The sequence below is a fragment of the Papaver somniferum genome, unplaced genomic scaffold (assembly GCF_003573695.1).
Source record: "Papaver somniferum cultivar HN1 unplaced genomic scaffold, ASM357369v1 unplaced-scaffold_81, whole genome shotgun sequence".
Taxonomy (NCBI): domain Eukaryota; kingdom Viridiplantae; phylum Streptophyta; class Magnoliopsida; order Ranunculales; family Papaveraceae; genus Papaver; species Papaver somniferum.
Window position 1 is genome coordinate 1,187,991 of NW_020651082.1, and position 8,206 is coordinate 1,196,196.

Consider the following 8,206-nt stretch of genomic DNA (forward strand, 5'->3'; position numbering starts at 1 on the left):
CTTAAGAAACATTGTAGTCTTGGCCCAACTTATTCTTCCTACCAGTAATGTTATAGCTGTTTTTTACCGTCCCCCTGAAAACCAAGTTTGTTAACTTTTTCACTCGAATCTACTCCTACTTCGCAAAACCTTGGACCTTTATGATTTTTAGTTAACGGAGCATTATATTGAAAGAAAAAGCTGTTCCATTTCTCAGCTTTCTTGGTACACTAAAATCACAAAAAACATCATCAGCTTCACATAATCAGACCATTTTCTTCAAAACCCACCTTTTTTTTAGCTTTTACTCATATACTCTGCTTCTTCAAAACCCACTTCCTCTTGTTCTTCATCAAAATCACCTTCTTCTTGAAAACCCATTTCTTCTTTCTTCTTCAAAACCCACATTTCTTCTTCAAAACCCCCTTCTCTTGTTCTTCTTCATCAAAACCACCTCCTTCTTCAAAACCCACCTCTTAATCTTCTTCAAAACCCACTTCATCATCTAATTCAAAACCAAAACTCTTTCTCTCTACAAATATGAAGTGGTTAACAAGGTTTAAATTACTCTTAATGTTCTCAAACAAACCAGATTCTGTTCTTCAGGTTCAGGGTCGCCTTTTAAACCCATCCCTTTTAAACCCATACCTGAACCTTTACCTGAAGACTAGTACAGCATTTTCTCAAACCAAGAATACCCTCTCGTTTATGCTGAAAACCATATAAGATCATGGTTACAGTTGAAATCACACCATAGAGAACATCACGAAGTCCTAACATATTCCGTTCCAGTAATCTCGATGGAGATGGAGGGGTTGATTTATCGGATGGCAATTTTGGTTACAAAGATTTACCGTTGGCATACAGAGATTTTTGGTGTATTCCACCAGTCAATGCCATGAATGAGCCCTTCGTTTGTACCTTGCACAAACCAAACAAGGGATTCAACAAAGTCACCTGTGATTGTGCAGTTCAGGATGAAGACAAAGAGAAGAATATAAAGAAGAGATTGGGTTTGGGAGTTTGTGTTAGAAACGGAGAATTACTACCTTTGTTGATTGATTCAGCAATGTTGGATAATAAGCTTAACAGGGGTAGAGGTGATGCTCAATCCATATTATTTCATGAGCTGCAAACTCTGTTAAGAGCATCACGTAAGGTACCAATTGATTTTTATCCTGCTGAATTTTGCTCTGACTCTAAAAAAGCTATAGGGATGCTTCAGAACGAAGATATGAGGGCTTCATGGGAGAACGAATCTGATCTGATGAAGTTTGGTGATTATGCAATTTACAATATACAGATTTATCAGGAAATTGTTGAGCAGTTTCATCAGGTTTTTAGAAAGATCAAACTTAATTCCAAAGATGAAGACCTATGGAGATTTGAGAATGGATCATCATTCGGCTTTAACGATGCTGCAATTTTCAAGCATACTCTTAGACAGGTGAATTTTGTTTCGCATTATCTCTCAATAAAACTACAGCAAGTTGGAGAAGCTACATACTACAACAATGGAAAAGTCATTGATCCACAAACATTGCCAAGGACCCTGTGGTATCTGTTTCGACGTGACATACACAATGGGTACCCCAACTTATCCAGGGTGAAGGGAGCTTATCCTGTTTAGGTAATTCCTTAACTTTTTTAAATTGTCTTGTGTTAGGTCTTCTGTTTTGGTTACGAAATCCTTCTTGAATGTCAGGGAAATATTAAACTGCCTTACAGTAATGAGCATAAATATCTCAAATTAGCCAAAAGCATGTTGAATTACCTGCTTGAATATGAAAAGCTGCATAAAAAAACATTTGCATCGTCTTTAATCTCTGCATATGAGCCGTGGATGTTGATGCTCAGAGCTTGCATTAATCTTCATGCTCAATTGGCCTGATACATAAGCTTTGAAAATTGCTTTGCTCAATGCTATCTTATATTGCATATCTTGGATGAAATCCCTTAGAGCATCCACGGTGGGCGAGTATAACCAAATTTATGGGATGAGATCCTGACACAGTGGGACGGAGTAAAGATCAAATTTGGACCAAAGATCAAATTCCAGACCAAATATGGTCGCGACCAAATCCCAAATTCTAATATAGTCGGGCGTAAATTTAAAGTACGTTTGATGCTGGGCGTAAATTTAAAGTACGCTTGTTAACGGGCGGAGATTTAAATTACGCCCGATGAAATTTTAATTAAATAAAAAAAAAAAGGAATGAGGCGGACTTTTAAAGTCCGCCTGTTAAAATTTGCAAAGAATGGGGCGGACTTTTAAAGTCCGCCCGATGGAATTTTAATGAGGCGGACTTTAAAAGTCCGCCTGTTAAAATTTACAAAGGATGGGGCGGACTTTTAAAGTCCGCCTGACGAAATTTTAATCATGTACCGTTGCGTCACACCACAGACTAAACCCAAATTTTGGTCTTTTTTTTGATCTTTGATCTTTGGTTTTGATCGCACCACTGCAGTTGCTCTTAGAAACCTATTGAGCTTTAACTGATCAGTTTGAGCATGAGCTGATGCTTTTGAAGCTTAAGTATGATATATCAAAATGCTTTTATCTCTGATTGGATCTATAGCGCGGCATAATCTGTTGTTTACAATGTTTCACATGATTCAACTTGCCTAATAATTTGTCTTAATCTGGTGATGCTGCTTGATCTTACTATTGGACAAAGGACATAAGACTATTAGAGTGGACAGTGGAGAGACATGTATAAAGGACATGATATGTTGAAGCTTGATGAAAAACTATTATTCTTACATGAGGAATGAGGATGTCTCTTGGTAGCCTAATCGTTGATGAACTAATAGAGTGCAATTTTGTCATCTTTACAATCTTTACAGTATTTTGTTAGGACTATTAATCAAGTGCAACTTTAGCCACTTTAGCATAGGCAACTATGGCATACGTTCAGAATATGTGGTGTTTCTTCCTTTATCATTATTAGATCAGGGATGGGAGGATAGATAATGGCTCAATGCACCAATTCTATTCTAAGCAGTAAAGTTGTTTCAAGTTAAAAAAAACTCTTTGACAACTTGCCAGACATAAGTTGGAAGGGTATTGTTCTACCTTTGGTGATGACGTGACCAACTTTGTTGGTCTTAACACAGAAAAGGTTTAGAAAGAAGGCAGTAGGTTTCTTCTATCGGGAGCCAAAATCAGCCACAACACTCCACTTACTGGCTAAGAAATTATGCCGTTGCGTTTATTTATTTCTCCCATCTTCTGATTTCAAATATAGTGTATTGTAGTCTCATTGGTCATAAACTTACTAGCTAAGCAAGCACTTGCAAGTAGCAAGGATAGAAGAATCATTCGCCACCAGTCAAACCTAGCTAGACAGCCGTGGTGCCTCACAATTGGTGATATTCAAATGATATAGCATAACATTCAAATGATATAGCATAATACCATGATGTCATATCTGTGATTGCAAATAGTGAGTTTCAACAGACCTAATACATGCTATCTGTATGCTCTTTCCGATTCTTAATTTTATAAGATTAACTTTCATGCTTACTCTAAATGCTCTTTGAACTGTAAACACACACAATCTGCATCATCCTTAGTCTCCATTTTCTTGTAAAATATGTTTACAACTCATACGTATTCATACAGCTAGTACATATCTAAACCGCTAATCTGGATACTGAGATAGCACATCTCTAGCACGTATATTTACCTAAACTGATCTCATATATTTGTGATATGCAGGCCCATTTCAACATCATTTCCTGTTCAGGACTGTACCGAAATGCTGCAACCAAAGCCTTTCCTGCTCTTAGTTTCTAGCTCTTTTGACGTTCCCAGAATGCGTGTCTGTTGCAAGAAGACAGCTTTGGGAGTTTGGCTAGATTAAAATTTTATTTTGTCTCGTATGTTTTTCTATAAGCATCACTGGATTTAACAAGAAGAATTTTTTGAGGGATGCGTGTTCTGCATTTCTGTTCTTGGTTAGCTTGTCCAGAGTGGAGTCGTTGGTTTCCGAGGGATTGATTGAATGTACTGAAACTCGTCATCAGGAAATTCTGCTATTGCTTACTTTGCATAGTAGCACATCCCATTTTGTTCATGCCATCTGGCTGGCAACCGATAATATACTTATTTAATTCTGTGTTTTAGATGTGATTTTTTAAATTTTGGTTCTTTTTTTGCATTGAGCACTTTCTGGATGAAAAAACAAAACAACAGTTAGTTCAAAACATTTATCACTCGGTGTTTTGCTGACTTGAGTTAGAGCACAATGCTATTAGAACCCTGTATATAAAAGAAGCGTCACAAAAGATTTTACTGCAGCTATTTGGAAGAGCTTGAGTTGTTTTAGAACTGGCAATATCTCATCAGGTGTGTGAGTAGCTCTCTGCAGATGAGATATCACTGGTTTCAACAGATAATTTAGCGGCTAGCCTAGAAGTGATGCTTGGGCTACAGTTTTTCCTTGAAAATTTGGAAGCATCTGTCATTTGGTGGTTTTGTAAACATGTGCATACTACTCCGACGAGTAGAATTACTTAGAAGAATCTGTCAATGCAACAACACCAAATAGTTGGACAGAATCCAAATTAAACAATTGGATGCAAGAAGTAATCCCGAATGTTTGATTGTGCATGAAGAGGCACTATGGCAAGCCAACGATGGTCACAGAAAAACTTGAATTCAATAAGACTAGTGAACCACTTCAAGGATTAAGTAACTAGTGCATCCAAAGTTTACCGACACATCCTTGGTGCAATAATCATTGGCTTCAGATAGAATGCACAAACAACTGCAGACATCAAGTTCCCCCTTTTTTTTTGAAACTGGAAATTTTATTGATCAAGTGTCAGAGATTACATGTTTTGCATCCTGTTTTAATTGAGGTAAAATGTCTTCAGAGATAACTAAGATCCAGACATACTCTAGCTAGTTTTTCTAAGACATCTGCTACCTTAGGTTTTTTTTTAGGCACATAACAACATTGCCAAGAAATTTTATTCTTAATAATACTCTTAATATCTAAAATCAAATTACAAATTTTTTCCAGTCTGATTTGAAGTCTTCCTTGGTGACTGCATCAGCCACCAATTGTGAGTCCAGTTCAAAAATCACTTTATCCAGCTTCATATCTTCTGCCCGTTGAATTTCTTGCCACAAACCTTTACAATCCACCTGTTCTGGACTCTGCGCTGTCTCTAAGAAGATGCATTTAGACCCGTTATGTCTACCTGCGAAATCACGCAATATTAGTCCAATGCCTCCTGTTTTAATAGCATAACTAAAAGGATGCATCAAATAAAAAGATACCAGGAAACGTCAAGAGGATGCATCGAATTCCAGAATGTCAGGCATGAGATCAAGTTAATTAACATACGATTTGGCTTGAATAGGAACTTGATCTAGAATACTGAGAGCGAAAATCTTATAAAATAGATCATCAAACCACACACAAAAGAAGCATGCTTTGAGTAGAGCCATACATAGCAACATTATCTACCAGCTCAAACCCAACCGCTGATCTGAGCTAGCCTAGGACCATATGACTGAGCATGGTTGCTCAATCTTTTTATTTGAGCTGGTACAAATAGAACTTTTTATGAAACAAGCATATGTAACTATTTATAACATGAATGAACATTAAACTGCAGTACAGAACTAATAGCAAAAGTTGGCCACCGTGTTTGACCAGATACTAATAACAAAACATTCTTAGTTAATCATTTGAAATAATGAAAATAGTTAGTCAAGAGAAAAGATCAAAGGCTGCTTTAGAATAGCATAGAACTGTGGGAGCAAGAGCCTGGTGTTTCAGAATTACATTAAGACCGGCCTTCTTTGCACATTTCTCATGTAAATGGTCATCAAAAGTGACATAAGGACGCTACCCGCTAGGATCTTCATCAGTATTCACATTCACTGTTCGTTTCTGGAATCCTCTAAGCTACTCACAAAACAACCAGATGTTACAGAATGCCTATTATTTTGTTTAAATTATTACTACAACAACAACCGAGCCTTTTTCCCAAACAAGTTGGGGGAGGCTAGGGCAAAGGAGGAGGGCGTCATGATAGGCTTGGTGAGCCAAAGATTGTATTTTAGCCACTCTCTTATGATATGAAACCCGTAGGTTTTGTTTAAAGTATTTAATATTATTCTAACTCTATCGGATAAGAGTACTTTACTTGCATATCTAGGATGTCTGATGTTGGAAGAAGCCTATAAACAAAATGTAGTGCAGCTTCAAGGAAACTAAGCTGTCTTGGAGCATCCTCAAAGGCAGACAAGATGCATTCATTAACAATCTTAAGAATGTCTGACCTATACTTGTTTTGATCTGCACCGACGAATGTTTCAGCAAGCCGAGACACTTTGTAAGAGACTTGCTCGTCAAAGATTCTTTATTGCTTTTCCAAACTTCCAAAATGTGCCGATTATGACTTTACAAACGTGAACCACATGGTCCACATCTCAGCGAGTATAGCACAGACCTACTCTAGAAAGACCTACTCTAGGCACATAAAAAGCCTCAGAGAAAGCTAGTTTCCTAGCTAACTTTTCCATGTTCTCTAGATTAGATTTTGTTACATCAGGATTAAGTTGTTTTAGTAAATTTCTCAGATGGTTTCTAGTGATTGGTGGCCCAATCCCCTGCACATTCCATGATAAAAGCTTCATATTGATGGAAGATGAAATGAGATGGTGATAGCAAGTCTAATTTTAGAATAGAGGTAATTCAGATGAAAGCAGAAAAAAATGCAGATGCAAAAAAATTATAGAAACCTGAAAAGAATCAAAGATACTAAGATTTTGTAGTGTCAAGAAGTAAAAATAATTCAGAGTTCGTAGGAACCTGATTGGAGAGAACTAGAGTCCCAGCATCTGCAGAAGCAGCAGTAGCATTTCCAGCATCTTGGTCTTGGTCATTGCTAGTTTCAGTCTCCTTTCTGCCAGAAGATTCTCCTTGATTCAGATATCCGTCTAGAGTGTCAGCCTATATCCACTTCTTTTTCATAGTATAAGAATCATCCTTACTTCTTCTGCAAGTCTAATAAGGGCAGAACTGATATCCTTATTGAGGTTTTCTAAATACATTCCATCAACATCCATATCATCTGCTCTTCTTTGCTTATTTCCTCTATTTTCTCCAGCTCCGAAACTTATTTGATGTGCCACTGGTGAGTTAGGAGGAGGCCTAAGTCTATCTTCACCTCTTATTTCTTCCTGGACATCATGAATTGTTCCTCTTGACTGTTCACCGTTGCTTTCCACAATTTGAGAATTCTGGGAGTTTTCATTTGAGATGCCTCACTAATTGGCTGGGACTGTTGGAGGGCTTCCTCTTGATCTAATTGATGTTGTTGATATGACTTGGTTAGCTTGTTGTGCCTCTTAGTCCCCTTGAATGACGTCTTCATTTTTATCATCACCAAAGGGATCAACTCCTTGCAAAGATAGGACTGGAACTGTCAGCCATGCCATATTAGCAATGAGACCACAATAGTCACCATTATGGTTGAAAACATCACAGTTTCTACAAGTTGTAGACGGGAATCTGAAACTCTAGCTTCCCCCACCCCTCCCCCACCCCCACCCCCACCCCCCACCCCCCAGTTTGATCCCTATTATAAACTGTCATTACATCTCCAGTTTGAGAAGCTATCATTAAAGGAATATTATCCTTATCTAGATCTACTCTGACTCCGAATTCAATGTTGAACACCTCATACTGGAAAATTACATTCTGAACAACCATGTGAAAGGCATTACGACCATAAGGTGACCACCCACTGAATGAGGTCTTGTTCTTAGAATTCTCTGAAAGATTGGTCTACTATGAATCCTGAAGATGAAAACATTTCTCCTATTTGTGTTGATGATTCTAACTGCAAAGCTAACTGCGAGGCTCTAATAAATTCCACATCTTCCCTACAGATATATCCAACCAACGCAAAGGATTCTACGAATCTTCCCCTTCCTTCTAAAGTAACATGCTTTATAGTTTTATTAAGACACATGACAGTTCTTGATGCAAATGATGAAGAGGCCATTTTTGATGGAAAGAGCAAAGAGTGATATTAACTTGAACTTTGAGCAGAAGTTGGTTGATCTCTGATTATAAATGGGTGATTATTTGCCAAGTAACTTGAGTTGGAATTCATGCCAGGTTAGACCAGGACCAAGCAGATCTTGTGCATCAACAAATACAATGAAGAATGCAAATGTTGCAATTGGTAAGTCTAACAA

At 37.6% G+C, this 8,206-nt stretch overlaps 1 long non-coding RNA gene across 1 annotated transcript; it reads right to left on the reverse strand.

The window, feature by feature from the left end:
* Positions 1 to 4,772: 4,772 nt before the first annotated feature.
* Positions 4,773 to 7,530, reverse strand: LOC113345143. The gene is made up of 2 exons (XR_003358021.1): positions 6,813 to 7,530; positions 4,773 to 5,190 (listed from the first exon to the last, which is right to left on the reverse strand). It is a non-coding gene; the product is annotated as an uncharacterized LOC113345143 (long non-coding RNA).
* Positions 7,531 to 8,206: the final 676 nt, after the last annotated feature.